This window comes from Prenolepis imparis, unplaced genomic scaffold (assembly GCF_030444845.1).
Source record: "Prenolepis imparis isolate NDT839.2.m4 unplaced genomic scaffold, iyPreImpa1.0 SCAF_12, whole genome shotgun sequence".
Lineage (NCBI taxonomy): Eukaryota > Metazoa > Arthropoda > Insecta > Hymenoptera > Formicidae > Prenolepis > Prenolepis imparis.
The window spans coordinates 4,213,774-4,235,519 of record NW_028141170.1 but is presented as its reverse complement, the minus strand read 5'-3'; the positions used below and the strand labels follow the sequence as shown (position 1 = coordinate 4,235,519).

The 21,746-nt window shown below is 33.4% G+C and overlaps 1 protein-coding gene across 1 annotated transcript in view; it reads right to left on the bottom strand.

Moving 5' to 3' along the window:
* The window catches only part of LOC145943947 (uncharacterized), a 136,924-nt gene that overhangs the window by 31,558 nt on the left and 83,620 nt on the right, over positions 1-21,746 (bottom strand). The gene's annotated exons all lie outside the window — the stretch shown is intronic.

Here is a 21,746-nt window from a genome sequence, read left to right as displayed (position 1 = left end):
TTGGTACCAAAAGATTCTGTGATCAATGTACTATTAAAATGTATAATCGATGAATTTTTGGCTCGTCTTAAAATATTAGAAATCGATACTTTTTACCGCTGACCCTATGCGACGCAACTTTATTTTATATATATCAAGTTCAAAAATTTGTACGCTGGTGTCTGTTTGGTACGAAATGATTCTGTAATCAATGTACTAATAAAATGTATAATCGATGAATTTTTGGCTCGTCTTAAAATATTAGATATCGATACTTTTTTACCGCTGACCCTATGCGACGCAACATTATTTTATGTATATCAAGTTAAAAAATTTGTACGCTGGTGTCTGTTTGGTACCAAAAGATTCTGTAATCAATGTACTATTAAAATGTATAATCAATGAATTTTTGGCTCGTCTCAAAGTATTGGAAATCGATACTTTTTACCGCTGACCCTATGCGACGCAACCTTGATTTATGTATATCAAGTTAAAAAATTTGTACGCTGGTGTCTGTTTGGTACCAAAAGATTCTGTAATCAATGTACTATTAAAATGTATAATCGATGAATTTTTGGCTCGTCTTAAAATATTGGAAACCGATACTTTTTTACCGCTGACCCTATGCGACGCATCCTTATTTTATGTTTATCGTATTAAAAAATTTGTACGCTGGTGTCTGCATGGTACGAAAAGATTCTGTGATCAATGTACTATTAAAATGTATAATCGATGAATTTTTGGCTCGTCTTAAAATATTAGAAATCGATACTTTTTACCGCTGACCCTATGCGACGCAAGCTTAATTTATGTATAGCAAATGAAAAAGTTTGTACGCTGGTGTCTGCTTGGTACCAAAAGATTCTGTAATAAATGTACTATTAATATGTATAACCGATGAATTTTTGGCTCGTCTTAAAATATTAGAAATCGATACTTTTTACCGCTGACCCTATGCGACGCAACTTTATTTTATATATATCAAGTTCAAAAATTTGTACGCTGGTGTCTGTTTGGTACGAAATGATTCTGTAATCAATGTACTAATAAAATGTATAATCGATGAATTTTTGGCTCGTCTTAAAATATTAGATATCGATACTTTTTTACCGCTGACCCTATGTGACGCAACATTATTTTATGTATATCAAGTTAAAAAATTTGTACGCTGGTGTCTGTTTGGTACCAAAAGATTCTGTAATCAATGTACTATTAAAATGTATAATCAATGAATTTTTGGCTCGTCTCAAAATATTGGAAATCGATACTTTTTACCGCTGACCCTATGCGACGCAAGCTTAATTTATGTATAGCAAATGAAAAAGTTTGTACGCTGGTGTCTGCTTGGTACCAAAAGATTCTGTAATAAATGTACTATTAAAATGTATAATCGATGAATTTTTGGCTCGTCTTAAAATATTAGATATCGATACTTTTTTACCGCTGACCCTATGCGACGCAACATTATTTTATGTATATCAAGTTAAAAAATTTGTACGCTGGTGTCTGTTTGGTACCAAAAGATTCTGTAATCAATGTACTATTAAAATGTATAATCAATGAATTTTTGGCTCGTCTCAAAATATTGGAAATCGATACTTTTTACCGCTGACCCTATGCGACGCAAGCTTAATTTATGTATAGCAAATGAAAAAGTTTGTACGCTGGTGTCTGCTTGGTACCAAAAGATTCTGTAATAAATGTACTATTAAAATTTATAATCGATGAATTTTTGGCTCGTCTTAAAATATTAGATATCGATACTTTTTTACCGCTGACCTTGTGCGACGCATCCTTATTTTATGTTTATCGTATTAAAAAATTTGTACGCTGGTGTCTGCATGGTACGAAAAGATTCTGTGATCAATGTACTATTAAAATGTATAATCGATGAATTTTTGGCTCGTCTTAAAATATTAGAAATCGATACTTTTTTACCGCTGACCCTATGCGACGCAACCTTGATTTATGTATATCAAGTTAAAAAATTTGTACGCTGGTGTCTGTTTGGTACCAAAAGATTCTGTAATCAATGTACTATTAAAATGTATAATCAATGAATTTTTGGCTCGTCTCAAAATATTGGAAATCGATACTTTTTACCGCTGACCCTATGCGACGCAAGCTTAATTTATGTATAGCAAATGAAAAAGTTTGTACGCTGGTGTCTGCTTGGTACCAAAAGATTCTGTAATAAATGTACTATTAAAATGTATAATCGATGAATTTTTGGCTCGTCTTAAAATATTAGATATCGATACTTTTTTACCGCTGACCCTATGCGACGCATCCTTATTTTATGTTTATCGTATTAAAAAATTTGTACGCTGGTGTCTGCATGGTACGAAAAGATTCTGTGATCAATGTACTATTAAAATGTATAATCGATGAATTTTTGGCTAGTCTTAAAATATTAGAACTCGATACTTTTTTACCGCTGACCCTATGCGACGCATCCTTATTTTATGTTTATCATATTAAAAAATTTGTACGGTGGTGTCTGCATGGTATGAAAAGATTCTGTAATCAATGTACTATTAAAATGTATAATCAATTAATTTTTGGCTCGTCTTAAAATATTGGAAATCGATACTTTTTACAGCTGACTCTATGCGAAGCAACCTTATTTTAAGTATATCAAGTTAAAAAATTTGTACGCTGGTGTCTGTTTGTTACCAAATGATTCTGTAATCAATGTAATATTAAAATGTATAATCAATGAATTTTTGGCTCGTCTCAAAATATTGGAAATCGATACTTTTTACCGCTGACCCTATGCGACGCAAGCTTAATTTATGTATAGCAAATGAAAAAGTTTGTACGCTGGTGTCTGCTTGGTACCAAAAGATTCTGTAATAAATGTACTATTAAAATGTATAATCGATGAATTTTTGGCTCGTCTTAAAATATTAGATATCGATACTTTTTTACCGCTGACCCTATGCGACGCAACATTATTTTATGTATATCAAGTTAAAAAATTTGTACGCTGGTGTCTGTTTGGTACCAAAAGATTCTGTAATCAATGTACTATTAAAATGTATAATCGATGAATTTTTGGCTCGTCTCAAAATATTAGAAATTGATACTTTTTTGACGCGGACCCTGTGCGACGCATCCTTATTTTATGTTTATCCTATTAAAAAATTTGTACGCTGGTGTCTGCATGGTACGAAAAGATTCTGTAATCAATGTACTATTAAAATGTGTAATCGATGAATTTTTGGCTCGTCTCAAAATATTAGAAATTGATACTTTTTTGACGCGGACCCTGTGCGACGCATCCTTATTTTATGTTTATCGTATTAAAAAATTTGTACGCTGGTGTCTGCATGGTACGAAAAGATTCTGTAATCAATGTACTATTAAAATGTATAATCGATGAATTTTTGGCTCGTCTTAAAATATTAGAAATGGATACTTTTTACCGCTGACCCTATGCGACGCAACTTTATTTGATGTATATCAAGTTCAAAAATTTGTACGCTGGTGTCTGTTTGATACGAAATGATTCTGTAATCAATGTACTAATAAAATGTATAATCGATGAATTTTTGGCTCGTCTTAAAATATTAGATATCGATACTTTTTTACCGCTGACCCTATGCGACGCAACATTATTTTATGTATATCAAGTTAAAAAATTTGTACGCTGGTGTCTGTTTGGTACCAAAAGATTCTGTAATCAATGTACTATTAAAATGTATAATCAATGAATTTTTGGCTCGTCTCAAAGTATTGGAAATCGATACTTTTTACCGCTGACCCTATGCGACGCAACCTTGATTTATGTATATCAAGTTAAAAAATTTGTACGCTGGTGTCTGTTTAGTACCAAAAGATTCTGTAATCAATGTACTAATAAAATGTATAATCGATGAATTTTTGGCTCGTCTTAAAATACTGGAAACCGATACTTTTTACCGCTGATCCTATGCGACGTAAGCTTAATTTATGTATAGCAAATGAAAAAGTTTGTACGCTGGTGTTTGCTTGGTACCAAAAGATTCTGTAATAAATGTACTATTAAAATGTATAATCGATGAATTTTTGGCTCGTCTTAAAATATTAGATATCGATACTTTTTTACCGCTGACCCTATGCGACGCATCCTTATTTTATGTTTATCGTATTAAAAAATTTGTACGCTGGTGTCTGCATGGTACGAAAAGATTCTGTGATCAATGTACTATTAAAATGTATAACCGATGAATTTTTGGCTCGTCTTAAAATATTAGAAATCGATACTTTTTACCGCTGACCCTATGCGACGCAAGCTTAATTTATGTATAGCAAATGAAAAAGTTTGTACGCTGGTGTCTGCTTGGTACCAAAAGATTCTGTAATAAATGTACTATTAAAATGTATAATCGATGAATTTTTGGCTCGTCTTAAAATATTAGATATCGATACTTTTTTACCGCTGACCCTATGCGACGCAACATTATTTTATGTATATCAAGTTAAAAAATTAGTACGCTGGTGTCTGTTTGGTACCAAAAGATTCTGTAATCAATGTACTATTAAAATGTATAATCAATGAATTTTTGGCTCGTCTCAAAATATTGGAAATCGATACTTTTTACCGCTGACCCTATGCGACGCAACCTTGATTTATGTATATCAAGATAAAAAATTTGTACGCTGGTGTCTGTTTGGTACCAAAAGATTCTGTAATCAATGTACTAATAAAATGTATAATCGATGAATTTTTGGCTCGTCTTAAAATATTGGAAACCGATACTTTTTACCGCTGACCCTATGCGACGCAAGCTTAATTTATGTATAGCAAATGAAAAAGTTTGTACGCTGGTGTCTGCTTGGTACCAAAAGATTCTGTAATAAATGTACTATTAAAATGTATAATCGATGAATTTTTGGCTCGTCTTAAAATATTAGAAATCGATACTTTTTACCGCTGACCCTATGCGACGCAAGCTTAATTTATGTATAGCAAATGAAAAAGTTTATACGCTGGTGTCTGCTTGGTACCAAAAGATTCTGTAATAAATGTACTATTAATATGTATAACCGATGAATTTTTGGCTCGTCTTAAAATATTAGAAATCGATACTTTTTACCGCTGACCCTATGCGACGAAACTTTATTTTATATATATCAAGTTCAAAAATTTGTACGCTGGTGTCTCTTTGGTACGAAATGATTCTGTAATCAATGTACTAATAAAATGTATAATCGATGAATTTTTGGCTCGTCTTAAAATATTAGATATCGATACTTTTTTACCGCTGACCCTATGCGACGCAACATTATTTTATGTATATCAAGTTAAAAAATTTGTACGCTGGTGTCTGTTTGGTACCAAAAGATTCTGTAATCAATGTACTATTAAAATGTATAATCAATGAATTTTTGGCTCGTCTCAAAATATTGGAAATCGATACTTTTTACCGCTGACCCTATGCGACGCAACCTTGATTTATGTATATCAAGTTAAAAAATTTGTACGCTGGTGTCTGTTTGGTACCAAAAGATTCTGTAATCAATGTACTATTAAAATGTATAATCGATGAATTTTTGGCTCGTCTTAAAATATTAGATATCGATACTTTTTTACCGCTGACCCTATGCGACGCATCCTTATTTTATGTTTATCGTATTAAAAAATTTGTACGCTGGTGTCTGCATGGTACGAAAAGATTCTGTGATCAATGTACTATTAAAATGTATAATCGATGAATTTTTGGCTCGTCTTAAAATATTAGAAATCGATACTTTTTACCGCTGACCCTATGCGACGCAAGCTTAATTTATGTATAGCAAATGAAAAAGTTTGTACGCTGGTGTCTGCTTGGTACCAAAAGATTCTGTAATAAATGTACTATTAAAATGTATAATCGATGAATTTTTGGCTCGTCTTAAAATATTAGATATCGATACTTTTTTACCGCTGACCCTATGCGACGCATCCTTATTTTATGTTTATCGTATTAAAAAATTTGTACGCTGGTGTCTGCATGGTACGAAAAGATTCTGTGATCAATGTACTATTAAAATGTATAATCGATGAATTTTTGGCTCGTCTTAAAATATTAGAAATCGATACTTTTTCCGCTGACCCTATGCGACGCAAGCTTAATTTATGTATAGCAAATGAAAAAGTTTGTACGCTGGTGTCTGCTTGGTACCAAAAGATTCTGTAATAAATGTACTATTAAAATGTATAATCGATGAATTTTTGGCTCGTCTTAAAATATTAGATATCGATACTTTTTTACCGCTGACCCTATGCGACGCAACATTAATTTATGTATATCAAGTTAAAAAATTTGTACGCTGGTGTCTGTTTGGTACCAAAAGATTCTGTAATCAATGTACTATTAAAATGTATAATCGATGAATTTTTGGATCGTCTCAAAATATTAGAAATTGATACTTATTTGACGCGGACCCTGTGCGACGCATCCTTATTTTATGTTTATCGCATTAAAAAATTTGTACGCTGGTGTCTGCATGGTACGAAATGATTCTGTAATCAATGTACTAATAAAATGTATAATCGATGAATTTTTGGCTCGTCTTAAAATATTAGAAATCGATACTTTTTACCGCTGACCCTATGCGACGCAAGCTTAATTTATGTATAGCAAATGAAAAAGTTTGTACGCTGGTGTCTGCTTGGTACCAAAATATTCTGTAATAAATGTACTATTAAAATGTATAATCGATGAATTTTTGGCTCGTCTTAAAATATTAGATATCGATACTTTTTTACCGCTGACCCTATGCGACGCAACATTATTTTATGTATATCAAGTTAAAAAATTTGTACGCTGGTGTCTGTTTGGTACCAAAAGATTCTGTAATCAATGTACTATTAAAATGTATAATCGATGAATTTTTGGCTCGTCTTAAAATATTGGAAATCGATACTTTTTACCGCTGACCCTATGCGACGCAAGCTTAATTTATGTATAGCAAATGAAAAAGTTTGTACGCTGGTGTCTGCTTGGTACTAAAAGATTCTGTAATAAATGTACTATTAAAATGTATAATCGATGAATTTTTGGCTCGTCTTAAAATATTAGATATCGATACTTTTTTACCGCTGACCCTATGCGACGCATCCTTATTTTATGTTTATCGTATTAAAAAATTTGTACGCTGGTGTCTGCATGGTACGAAAAGATTCTGTGATCAATGTACTATTAAAATGTATAATCGATGAATTTTTGGCTCGTCTTAAAATATTAGAAATCGATACTTTTTTACCGCTGACCCTATGCGACGCAACATTATTTTATGTATATCAAGTTAAAAAATTTGTACGCTGGTGTCTGTTTGGTACCAAAAGATTCTGTAATCAATGTACTATTAAAATGTATAATCGATGAATTTTTGGCTCGTCTTAAAATATTGGAAATCGATACTTTTTACCGCTGACCCTATGCGACGCAAGCTTAATTTATGTATAGCAAATGAAAAAGTTTGTACGCTGGTGTCTGCTTGGTACCAAAAGATTCTGTAATAAATGTACTATTAAAATGTATAATCGATGAATTTTTGGCTCGTCTTAAAATATTAGATATCGATACTTTTTTACCGCTGACCCTATGCGACGCATCCTTATTTTATGTTTATCGTATTAAAAAATTTGTACGCTGGTGTCTGCATGGTACGAAAAGATTCTGTAATCAATGTACTATTAAAATGTATAATCGATGAATTTTTGGCTCGTCTTAAAATATTAGAAATCGATACTTTTTTACCGCTGACCCTATGCGACGCAACATTATTTTATGTATATCAAGTTAAAAAATTTGTACGCTGGTGTCTGTTGGGTACCAAAAGATTCTGTAATCAATGTACTATTAAAATGTATAATCGATGAATTTTTGGCTAGTCTTAAAATATTAGAAATCGATACTTTTTTACCGCTGACCCTATGCGACGCAACCTTGATTTATGTATATCAAGTTAAAAAATTTGTACGCTGGTGTCTGTTTGGTACCAAAAGATTCTGTAATCAATGTACTAATAAAATGTATAATCGATGAATTTTTGGCTCGTCTTAAAATATTGGAAACCGATACTTTTTACCGCTGACCCTATGCGACGCAAGCTTAATTTATGTATAGCAAATGAAAAAGTTTGTACGCTGGTGTCTGCTTGGTACCAAAAGATTCTGTAATAAATGTACTATTAAAATGTATAATCGATGAATTTTTGGCTCGTCTTAAAATATTAGAAATCGATACTTTTTACCGCTGACCCTATGCGACGCAAGCTTAATTTATGTATAGCAAATGAAAAAGTTTATACGCTGGTGTCTGCTTGGTACCAAAAGATTCTGTAATAAATGTACTATTAATATGTATAACCGATGAATTTTTGGCTCGTCTTAAAATATTAGAAATCGATACTTTTTACCGCTGACCCTATGCGACGAAACTTTATTTTATATATATCAAGTTCAAAAATTTGTACGCTGGTGTCTCTTTGGTACGAAATGATTCTGTAATCAATGTACTAATAAAATGTATAATCGATGAATTTTTGGCTCGTCTTAAAATATTAGATATCGATACTTTTTTACCGCTGACCCTATGCGACGCAACATTATTTTATGTATATCAAGTTAAAAAATTTGTACGCTGGTGTCTGTTTGGTACCAAAAGATTCTGTAATCAATGTACTATTAAAATGTATAATCAATGAATTTTTGGCTCGTCTCAAAATATTGGAAATCGATACTTTTTACCGCTGACCCTATGCGACGCAACCTTGATTTATGTATATCAAGTTAAAAAATTTGTACGCTGGTGTCTGTTTGGTACCAAAAGATTCTGTAATCAATGTACTATTAAAATGTATAATCGATGAATTTTTGGCTCGTCTTAAAATATTAGATATCGATACTTTTTTACCGCTGACCCTATGCGACGCATCCTTATTTTATGTTTATCGTATTAAAAAATTTGTACGCTGGTGTCTGCATGGTACGAAAAGATTCTGTGATCAATGTACTATTAAAATGTATAATCGATGAATTTTTGGCTCGTCTTAAAATATTAGAAATCGATACTTTTTACCGCTGACCCTATGCGACGCAAGCTTAATTTATGTATAGCAAATGAAAAAGTTTGTACGCTGGTGTCTGCTTGGTACCAAAAGATTCTGTAATAAATGTACTATTAAAATGTATAATCGATGAATTTTTGGCTCGTCTTAAAATATTAGATATCGATACTTTTTTACCGCTGACCCTATGCGACGCATCCTTATTTTATGTTTATCGTATTAAAAAATTTGTACGCTGGTGTCTGCATGGTACGAAAAGATTCTGTGATCAATGTACTATTAAAATGTATAATCGATGAATTTTTGGCTCGTCTTAAAATATTAGAAATCGATACTTTTTCCGCTGACCCTATGCGACGCAAGCTTAATTTATGTATAGCAAATGAAAAAGTTTGTACGCTGGTGTCTGCTTGGTACCAAAAGATTCTGTAATAAATGTACTATTAAAATGTATAATCGATGAATTTTTGGCTCGTCTTAAAATATTAGATATCGATACTTTTTTACCGCTGACCCTATGCGACGCAACATTAATTTATGTATATCAAGTTAAAAAATTTGTACGCTGGTGTCTGTTTGGTACCAAAAGATTCTGTAATCAATGTACTATTAAAATGTATAATCGATGAATTTTTGGATCGTCTCAAAATATTAGAAATTGATACTTATTTGACGCGGACCCTGTGCGACGCATCCTTATTTTATGTTTATCGCATTAAAAAATTTGTACGCTGGTGTCTGCATGGTACGAAATGATTCTGTAATCAATGTACTAATAAAATGTATAATCGATGAATTTTTGGCTCGTCTTAAAATATTAGAAATCGATACTTTTTACCGCTGACCCTATGCGACGCAAGCTTAATTTATGTATAGCAAATGAAAAAGTTTGTACGCTGGTGTCTGCTTGGTACCAAAATATTCTGTAATAAATGTACTATTAAAATGTATAATCGATGAATTTTTGGCTCGTCTTAAAATATTAGATATCGATACTTTTTTACCGCTGACCCTATGCGACGCAACATTATTTTATGTATATCAAGTTAAAAAATTTGTACGCTGGTGTCTGTTTGGTACCAAAAGATTCTGTAATCAATGTACTATTAAAATGTATAATCGATGAATTTTTGGCTCGTCTTAAAATATTGGAAATCGATACTTTTTACCGCTGACCCTATGCGACGCAAGCTTAATTTATGTATAGCAAATGAAAAAGTTTGTACGCTGGTGTCTGCTTGGTACTAAAAGATTCTGTAATAAATGTACTATTAAAATGTATAATCGATGAATTTTTGGCTCGTCTTAAAATATTAGATATCGATACTTTTTTACCGCTGACCCTATGCGACGCATCCTTATTTTATGTTTATCGTATTAAAAAATTTGTACGCTGGTGTCTGCATGGTACGAAAAGATTCTGTGATCAATGTACTATTAAAATGTATAATCGATGAATTTTTGGCTCGTCTTAAAATATTAGAAATCGATACTTTTTTACCGCTGACCCTATGCGACGCAACATTATTTTATGTATATCAAGTTAAAAAATTTGTACGCTGGTGTCTGTTTGGTACCAAAAGATTCTGTAATCAATGTACTATTAAAATGTATAATCGATGAATTTTTGGCTCGTCTTAAAATATTGGAAATCGATACTTTTTACCGCTGACCCTATGCGACGCAAGCTTAATTTATGTATAGCAAATGAAAAAGTTTGTACGCTGGTGTCTGCTTGGTACCAAAAGATTCTGTAATAAATGTACTATTAAAATGTATAATCGATGAATTTTTGGCTCGTCTTAAAATATTAGATATCGATACTTTTTTACCGCTGACCCTATGCGACGCATCCTTATTTTATGTTTATCGTATTAAAAAATTTGTACGCTGGTGTCTGCATGGTACGAAAAGATTCTGTAATCAATGTACTATTAAAATGTATAATCGATGAATTTTTGGCTCGTCTTAAAATATTAGAAATCGATACTTTTTTACCGCTGACCCTATGCGACGCAACATTATTTTATGTATATCAAGTTAAAAAATTTGTACGCTGGTGTCTGTTGGGTACCAAAAGATTCTGTAATCAATGTACTATTAAAATGTATAATCGATGAATTTTTGGCTAGTCTTAAAATATTAGAAATCGATACTTTTTTACCGCTGACCCTATGCGACGCAACCTTGATTTATGTATATCAAGTTAAAAAATTTGTACGCTGGTGTCTGTTTGGTACCAAAAGATTCTGTAATCAATGTACTATTAAAATGTATAATCGATGAATTTTTGGCTCGTCTTAAAATATTAGAAATCGATTCTTTTTTACCGCTGACCCTATGCGACGCAACTTTATTTTATGTATATCAAGTTAAAAAATTTGTACGCTGGTGTCTGTTTGGTACCAAAAGATTCTGTAATCAATGTACTAATAAAATGTATAATCGATGAATTTTTGGCTCGTCTTAAAATATTGGAAATCGATACTTTTTACCGCTGACCCTATGCGACGCAAGCTTAATTTATGTATATCAAGTTAAAAAATTTGTACGCTGGTGTCTGTTGGGTACCAAAAGATTCTGTAATCAATGTACTAATAAAATGTATAATCGATGAATTTTTGGCTCGTCTTAAAATATTAGAAATGGATACTTTTTACCGCTGACCCTATGCGACGCAACTTTATTTTATATATATCAAATTCAAAAATTTGTACGCTGGTGTCTGTTTGGTACGAAATGATTCTGTAATCAATGTACTAATAAAATGTATAATCGATGAATTTTTGGCTCGTCTTAAAATATTGGAAATCGATACTTTTTACCGCTGACCCTATGCGACGCAAGCTTAATTTATGTATAGCAAATGAAAAAGTTTGTACGCTGGTGTCTGCTTGGTACCAAAATATTCTGTAATAAATGTACTATTAAAATGTATAATCGATGAATTTTTGGCTCGTCTTAAAATATTAGATATCGATACTTTTTTACCGCTGACCCTATGCGACGCAACATTATTTTATGTATATCAAGTTAAAAAATTTGTACGCTGGTGTCTGTTTGGTACCAAAAGATTCTGTAATCAATGTACTAATAAAATGTATAATCGATGAATTTTTGGCTCGTCTTAAAATATTAGAAATCGATACTTTTTACCGCTGACCCTATGCGACGCAAGCTTAATTTATGTATAGCAAATGAAAAAGTTTGTACGCTGGTGTCTGCTTGGTACCAAAATATTCTGTAATAAATGTACTATTAAAATGTATAATCGATGAATTTTTGGCTCGTCTTAAAATATTAGATATCGATACTTTTTTACCGCTGACCCTATGCGACGCAACATTATTTTATGTATATCAAGTTAAAAAATTTGTACGCTGGTGTCTGTTTGGTACCAAAAGATTCTGTAATCAATGTACTATTAAAATGTATAATCGATGAATTTTTGGCTCGTCTTAAAATATTGGAAATCGATACTTTTTACCGCTGACCCTATGCGACGCAAGCTTAATTTATGTATAGCAAATGAAAAAGTTTGTACGCTGGTGTCTGCTTGGTACTAAAAGATTCTGTAATAAATGTACTATTAAAATGTATAATCGATGAATTTTTGGCTCGTCTTAAAATATTAGATATCGATACTTTTTTACCGCTGACCCTATGCGACGCATCCTTATTTTATGTTTATCGTATTAAAAAATTTGTACGCTGGTGTCTGCATGGTACGAAAAGATTCTGTGATCAATGTACTATTAAAATGTATAATCGATGAATTTTTGGCTCGTCTTAAAATATTAGAAATCGATACTTTTTTACCGCTGACCCTATGCGACGCAACATTATTTTATGTATATCAAGTTAAAAAATTTGTACGCTGGTGTCTGTTTGGTACCAAAAGATTCCGTAATCAATGTACTATTAAAATGTATAATCGATGAATTTTTGGCTCGTCTTAAAATATTGGAAATCGATACTTTTTACCGCTGACCCTATGCGACGCAAGCTTAATTTATGTATAGCAAATGAAAAAGTTTGTACGCTGGTGTCTGCTTGGTACCAAAAGATTCTGTAATAAATGTACTATTAAAATGTATAATCGATGAATTTTTGGCTCGTCTTAAAATATTAGATATCCATACTTTTTTACCGCTGACCCTATGCGACGCATCCTTATTTTATGTTTATCGTATTAAAAAATTTGTACGCTGGTGTCTGCATGGTACGAAAAGATTCTGTAATCAATGTACTATTAAAATGTATAATCGATGAATTTTTGGCTCGTCTTAAAATATTAGAAATCGATACTTTTTTACCGCTGACCCTATGCGACGCAACATTATTTTATGTATATCAAGTTAAAAAATTTGTACGCTGGTGTCTGTTGGGTACCAAAAGATTCTGTAATCAATGTACTATTAAAATGTATAATCGATGAATTTTTGGCTAGTCTTAAAATATTAGAAATCGATACTTTTTTACCGCTGACCCTATGCGACGCAACCTTGATTTATGTATATCAAGTTAAAAAATTTGTACGCTGGTGTCTGTTTGGTACCAAAAGATTCTGTAATCAATGTACTATTAAAATGTATAATCGATGAATTTTTGGCTCGTCTTAAAATATTAGAAATCGATTCTTTTTTACCGCTGACCCTATGCGACGCAACTTTATTTTATGTATATCAAGTTAAAAAATTTGTACGCTGGTGTCTGTTTGGTACCAAAAGATTCTGTAATCAATGTACTAATAAAATGTATAATCGATGAATTTTTGGCTCGTCTTAAAATATTGGAAATCGATACTTTTTACCGCTGACCCTATGCGACGCAAGCTTAATTTATGTATATCAAGTTAAAAAATTTGTACGCTGGTGTCTGTTGGGTACCAAAAGATTCTGTAATCAATGTACTAATAAAATGTATAATCGATGAATTTTTGGCTCGTCTTAAAATATTAGAAATGGATACTTTTTACCGCTGACCCTATGCGACGCAACTTTATTTTATATATATCAAATTCAAAAATTTGTACGCTGGTGTCTGTTTGGTACGAAATGATTCTGTAATCAATGTACTAATAAAATGTATAATCGATGAATTTTTGGCTCGTCTTAAAATATTGGAAATCGATACTTTTTACCGCTGACCCTATGCGACGCAAGCTTAATTTATGTATAGCAAATGAAAAAGTTTGTACGCTGGTGTCTGCTTGGTACCAAAATATTCTGTAATAAATGTACTATTAAAATGTATAATCGATGAATTTTTGGCTCGTCTTAAAATATTAGATATCGATACTTTTTTACCGCTGACCCTATGCGACGCAACATTATTTTATGTATATCAAGTTAAAAAATTTGTACGCTGGTGTCTGTTTGGTACCAAAAGATTCTGTAATCAATGTACTATTAAAATGTATAATCGATGAATTTTTGGCTCGTCTTAAAATATTAGAAATGGATACTTTTTACCGCTGACCCTATCCGACGCAACTTTATTTTATGTATATCAAGTTAAAAAATTTGTACGCTGGTGTCTGTTTGGTACCAAATGATTCTGTAATCAATGTACTATTAAAATGTATAATCGATGAATTTTTGGCTCGTCTTAAAATATTAGAAATCGATACTTTTTTATCGCTGACCCTATGCGACGCAACCTTGATTTATGTATATCAAGTTAAAAAATTTGTACGCTGGTGTCTGTTTGGTACCAAAAGATTCTGTAATCAATGTACTAATAAAATGTATAATCGATGAATTTTTGGCTCGTCTTGAAATATTAGAAATGGATACTTTTTACCGCTGACCCTATACGACGCAACTTTATTTTATGTATATCAAGTTAAAAAATTTGTACGCTGGTGTCTGTTTGGTACCAAAAGATTCTGTAATCAATGTACTAATAAAATGTATAATCGATGAATTTTTGGCTCGTCTTAAAATATTGGAAATCGATACTTTTTTGACGCGGACCCTGTGCGACGCAACCTTATTTTATGTATATCAAGTTAAAAAATTTGTACGCTGGTGTCTGTTTGGTACCAAATGATTCTGTAATCAATGTACTATTAAAATGTATAATCGATGAATTTTTGGCTCGTATATGTAAAAAGATTTATAAAACTTTTGTTTTTCATAATTTTGGATAAAAATAAAAATTCAATTCTATGTCTTACAATCTTATATGCTTAACGTAGCTTGTATAATAAATCATTTACTGGAAGAAATATTAAATTTTAATATCGAATTAATCGTTTAACTTGCAATTTTATTTCCAAGCGAAGAATGTACAAAATATTGGCAAAGTGTCTCAATAATAATCTCATTAATAATAGTTCTTTTTACATAATTCGTGACAATTTTCATCACTTGGCAGCTTCAATAACATATTCACGAACAGATATTTTTTAATAATTAATAGATTCTTTTATATAATCCATGACAAATATTCCGATCTACATCGGAAATGTCTTTTTATTTTCAATTAGAGCGCGTCCCTTAGCAAATATTTAAACTTAAATATTTAAGCGGAGTTTCTCGTATGTCTGCAGTCCGACAAAGATTTACGAGAGATACGTGAATTTCGAAGTCTGGCGAATATTCTTGCAGCATAATGCATCCCACTTTGCCAAAAGGCAAAACGGATCTCGTCGTTGCGCGCCGAGTTCTACGCCCGACCGAAGCAGGAATTACGCATAATCCTCTTTAAAATAGTTTCGCCGTCATCGCCGGAATTAGAGAGAAATTTGAACGTCATATTCCTTCGCGCTTGGCGAGCGAAACCGTTCCGCGAGAGACTCACGACGACTATCACCCTTCGCCCACATTCTCTCCTTCGTTTTTCTTCCTGAACTTGGAAGATTTAACTGTCACGCGGCGGCTGCCGATTCTCTTTATCCTACTTTGAATATTCTCTCGCGGCGTTAATTCGCGCGGTACACGGCGCAACGCGTTGGATAATATAAGTACTTCTTTATCACGCGCACTTTTGGAATCGCATAAATTTTGCACGTTTCAATCATCACGGGATAGAAATATGAAATGCAAGTGTCGGAAATATTTTTTATATTTTCATATTTTTCGTATCTTCTCTGTAATGCAAGGGGAAGGAGATCCGATACTGCTTTTAGTATAGCTATTTTTCTCGTATACTGCAGAAAAAAATTGTTTGATTCGAACAAATGAACAATCTAAATATATATTCCATGTTGTAAAAAAATTTCGTAGAATGGAATATTTAATTGATATAATGTTAAAATAATAAAAAACTTGTGAGAGGGTTACAATATATGTTAATATCGAATTTTTTTTCAATATATATAATATAAATGTTTAAAAAATAAATATATAATAAAATAATAGGCCAAAAACGCTTTCGTTCGTAATCGTATTAAATTTATCTCTAAATATGAATTCATGAAAATATTTCGTGCGTTAATACAATAAAATATTTTAGCCAAAACACGCACGTACGCAGAAATTATTTCCGCGCGTGCATCTAGGCGATCTCGAAATTCGAATTCACCAGTTTCTCTTTTCATTTTCAAGGACACCGTCCGAGAGAAATGTCGCGCGTCTGGCGAGTCCGTGACGCGGAATAATACCGGAGTAACGCGTCGGGACGTCCCACGGGACATCGCGTCGCGCAGTCGCTTGTCGGGAGCGAGGGCTGCATAATGCAACCCCGACGTAGTTGTATTCTCTAACTGAAAAATCGAGGAAACAGCCGGACCTAGCCGCGCCGGAGACCGCCCGGGGTCCCGAAACGTGCCTCTCTACAGCCTCCCTCGCATTACTTATTTAACGTCACTCGGCCACGAGAGGACAATGAACGGGGACATTCACAAATCCTCTCTTCTCTGTTCTTCACGTTTCTTTACGTTTCGTCGATGGATTTCCACCGTATTCCGTCCGTTTTATCCCTGTTCTCCTTAGACTCCCTTTCTTTCTCTCTCACTCTGGCCAGCCCTCTACAATTCATCCCGTTCCCTTCGCCCGGCTCTTCAACTTTCGGTTCAACTTTCTCTCGACCCGTCGTTTCTCTCCGCCGCTGAACGAGAACGGCTTAGCGCGGCTGACGGGCGCCTTCGACTTGTTGCGAGTTCGCAAACTCGAATTAAAAGAGCTATCGACGTCGGGAAATCCCCGGGAAATTTACCGGCGCGCCCGCGCTTTCATGAATAACATTAGCCAGCTCTGTTCTCCGCACTGTGATTGATTGAAAGGCGATTGTGTTTGGAAGCATGCATATTGATAGGCGATAGGCGATTATCTATAAGTTTTGTACGGACCTAATCGCTTTCCTCCCGAGCAATTCCTTTTTTTATGCATATCCCTACTTTATGCGTATTATTTTAAATTACTTTTTACTATTATTACTTTTTAACGCGATAAATTTTTTAAATAGCAACAGTTTAATTTCCAAGATCTGTGGTGTCTGATTAAACATCAGATTTTGAATTTATATTTGAAATATATTTTGCGCTTAACTTTTTTTATTTTTAAATGCTTGCAATTATGCATGCAATTACCATTTTTATTCATGAATGTTTAAAAGTTTCGCACGTGACAAATAGATTTTCCATGAATTTTGCGAAGAACGACGAACCTTTCAACCTGAGCTTCCAATTCGTAACAAGTAGATGGAGGTTGACCTCTCCTCGTTGCTTTACCGGTACCTTGCGGTTTGTGGACGGTTGGGAGAGCGATTTAAACGGAAGCGAGAGATGCACAGAAAGAGAAAAAGAGAGAGAAGAAAGAGAGGAGTAAAAGAAGAAAATAAAAAGAACACCTTAAAGGCGGAAGCCACGAAAGTCCAAGTCGATCTCGAAGACCCACGTATCACTTTCTTGCAGGCGAATCAACTTCGATGGCCTTTTATCTTGACGTGAATCGACGTCAAAAATAAAAGCGTTTGCCTTGAAATATAGCGTTCAAATGTAGCGCAAAATATGTGCGAAAGAATCAATGAACATTCGGTTACATTCGTTGCCAATGGAGGAGTTAAACACTGGAAATGCCAGGTGCATAAGGTAGGAACTTTAGTGAAAACGAGCGGGCGTTACTTGAACTGCATATGATTGAATATTGCTAACTTTCTCCTTATATCCTCTGATCTTTCGATCAATGATTTATCGCGTTACACTAAACACAAGAAGATTTTTATATCATATAAAATATAAATGGAAGGTTCTTTGCAAGTATGGTAAAAAACGCCCGAATATATGGCTTCATTCTCCGCGAAAAACTATAAATTTCTAAGGCTACTCGTTCCAAGAAAAGTAAAGACGCAATACTCACGAAATAACGGAAAGAATCTGTTCAATGATACGTAAAGTTATGATCAAGCGGAAAACTCCGAAACGAAGAAAGTTTTTAAATCGAACGCGGTATAGCAGTCATCCATGTCGTGGTTCGTTGCTTCCACGGTAATAGTGTTCGAAACTAATCGGAAAATGCGATTGTCATATCCAAAAGAGAATCGCAATAAATATCAGAGTAACATATAACGTTAAGATTATCCCGCTTATGTTTTGACTGATTAATAAGAATATAATTAGATATTCATATTTTAATAGAAATAATTTAATGTATGTATATTATAAATATATATAGGCACTATTTTGCAAATGTTAAATATTAGTGTGAAATGAGTAATATATTAATATTAATATCTATATATAGATACATAAATCATTTATTCCTATTTTCAAATATTTACTCTCCCTCTTTTTTCACTTGTAGGTGCGATGATCCCCGACCTTATCCTTTTCGATAAATCATTCAATCCCCGAAAATCCTCATACGACCTCTCGAGCAGACACCTATTATATGTTACCAAAGCGAAATCTCCTGGCTGTTCGCATAAACGAACGAGATCTCATTGATGGCAGATCCGAGGCGTCAATTATCGTGGCGGTCGGAGAAATCATTATCGCGACAATCAGAGTGTGGCGGCACACCTCGTGATTCGTCGTAAATCGCATCCGTCACTGATTAGCTTGCTCGATCGACAGGGAGAGAAAAACGTGGTTTCATAATACGGGCGGCGTGTCGGCGGCGTCGGGAATCGACCGTCCCAAATTTATTGACCTCGCGGCAAAAACTAATTTTATCACACGCTTACAAAGATGCTCCTTACACTATTGCTTTACCTCTTTCTTTATCTGTCGTATTCTCTCAATATCGCTCAAATTTGACAAATGCAGAGCTATTTCATTGCGCACACTCTAATAAAGTCGACATATAAGAATTTTTCGCAAAAATAATCTTTATTTATTTATCTACATAAAGACATTAACACGCTGACTTTTTGATTTTGACAATCGTTTGACAGATATACAACGAAAGAAAATAATCGTAGGAAAACTGTTTACGAATATAATTTTGTAAAAAAGATGTGTTCTGTAACATTCTTAACATGTCTTTATCTATACAGTATAAGTTTTGGAAAAATTATTAAAGAGGCAGAAGCGTGGACACTTCGCAGATTGCACTCAATTAAATTTGTGAAATTTGTCGAAGCAAATTTCTCGCGTATTAAAACACATGGATGGAAATTCTCGCAGTTAACCACAGCGAATGCATGCGATTTCTCTTTGATAACGATGCGCGAAATATATTTCCCATACTCTCAATTATGACTACACGAAGCAGTAAATATCGGTTGTTACATTAAGTGAATTCGATAGGCCACATTTACCATACCGCGCGCGGCCGTTAATCTTAATTAGCAAACAACGATGTAAATAACATATATATACACCAGCAGTGGACACCATCGTGCGCCGATTGGTCAATTAAAATAATATTACATTATATCCTTCGTCAGAACAATACGACGCGATGCAATCAAGGATAATACGTATTACTGTATCATTCAATGCTGATTAATCGGGAGCGGTAGCTGTGGAATTTTTAAGTGCTCTCGAAAATAATAAAATATGCGCGGATATAGCAGTAGGTACAAATAGGCTACTGTAGATTTAGAGAGAAATATATACATCCCGATATGCACATCGATATTAAATCGAATAACATTAATATTAGGGATTTCTCGTAGTTTTCATTCAACTTTTACGTATATAGTGAAAATATTACGTAATAAAAATCAAAGCTCAATTCTCTTCACTCGACGATAGAGACAAATTTCCGTCGTTTGTACATTTCCGGCGGAGAACTGACGGCGCCAGACTCAGACGACTTCTATCGCATCGAAGTCTACGCCGAGACGAGATAAGGATAACTCGCCCGTCGCGAGGGGCTGAGGCTTATGCTCTCTCGCATCGAGAATACTTTTATATATGTCGTTCCACGTCGCGACGAACTACCGAATATCGCGGGGTACGAGCGTCGTGCGTCGTCTCCTCTCAGCAGACGTAAGCGTCGCCCACAAAGAGCGAAATCGTCTCTCCATCGAGAGATGAATTTTCGCATAGGCAAGACGGACGTCGTAAAGAAGTCTGGCGCCGCCGCGAAAGAAATCAGTTAAGGAAGAAAGAGTTATTTACCACTCGGAGAGGGACAAGTATAGCGAGGTTCGAATGTATGGCATATTCCCGAGAGAAGAGGAGGAGAAGAATGAAAGGAACTTTAAGTTCAATAGCATTGATGATTGACAGAGAGATGTATAAAATATATAATCCGTCCGTTGAATTACCCGATGTGTAATAAGAAATATTATTGTACCTATATACGTAGACGGGTGATCATAAATTTTATAAATTGAAAGCTAGGAAAGTAGAATAACAATTTTTATCTTATTTTGATATAGAATGTTTAATTGATCATATAATTTTAATTTTTTAATTCTTTATTTGCAAAATTTTTAAAAATACAAATATCGTTGAGAGTGATCTACATCTCTCTTATTAATTCTATATATTTTTATATGTATACATTAGCAACAAAAATTTTATGATATTTAATTTATTCATTTCTATAATTATCTTTATAGTAAAAAAATATATTTTGCGCAATACACGCAAAGAATAGACAAAGCCGGGCCAAAGTTTAATGTCATATCTATCGACGGAATCCGAGAATATTTTTCGAATTTTCTCGATTTATATTCGCAATGCTTTTTCCACGCGAAAAAATTAAATGTCAAACGTCCGCGCTTTTTTTGAAATGCGAGCGTCAATATTTATGTGCATTATCGATCTCGGAATTATGACTATATAGAGAGAATGTTCCTCCGACGTAACACGTGCTCGATGCCATTGCATAGAGTAGAATGAATGAAACGATGTGACATGTTCCGTTGATTCTAGGTCCGGTTCACAAATATCACGTGCTTTCATCTCTGTGATTCCAAAGAATTTGTCAAAGAAAAATGAATTATTCATGAGCAAATAAACGTTGTTTTTTTTCCCTCGTATGCTTTATATAAGATGTACTTGCGCTACACGATTTTTAAGTGATATTCTGTGTGATTAATTTATGTAAAAAAATTTGAAACATAATAATTAAATTTAATCAATTATATTTCTTTCTAGCCCGTTAAAATTTAAATTTCTATTTCACATTGAGAGCTTTATTAAATTCTTAATTAAATTTCTATTTGTATGAGAGAAAAGCTTCAGGATAAAATATGCAAGAATTTATTACACATAAAGAAAGAACCGTGCATATCTACCATGATACACGTTTTATTTTACGACAGAATAAAAAAATATTATTATTTCTATATATATTTGTGGCTTGATCCTCAAAGTACCT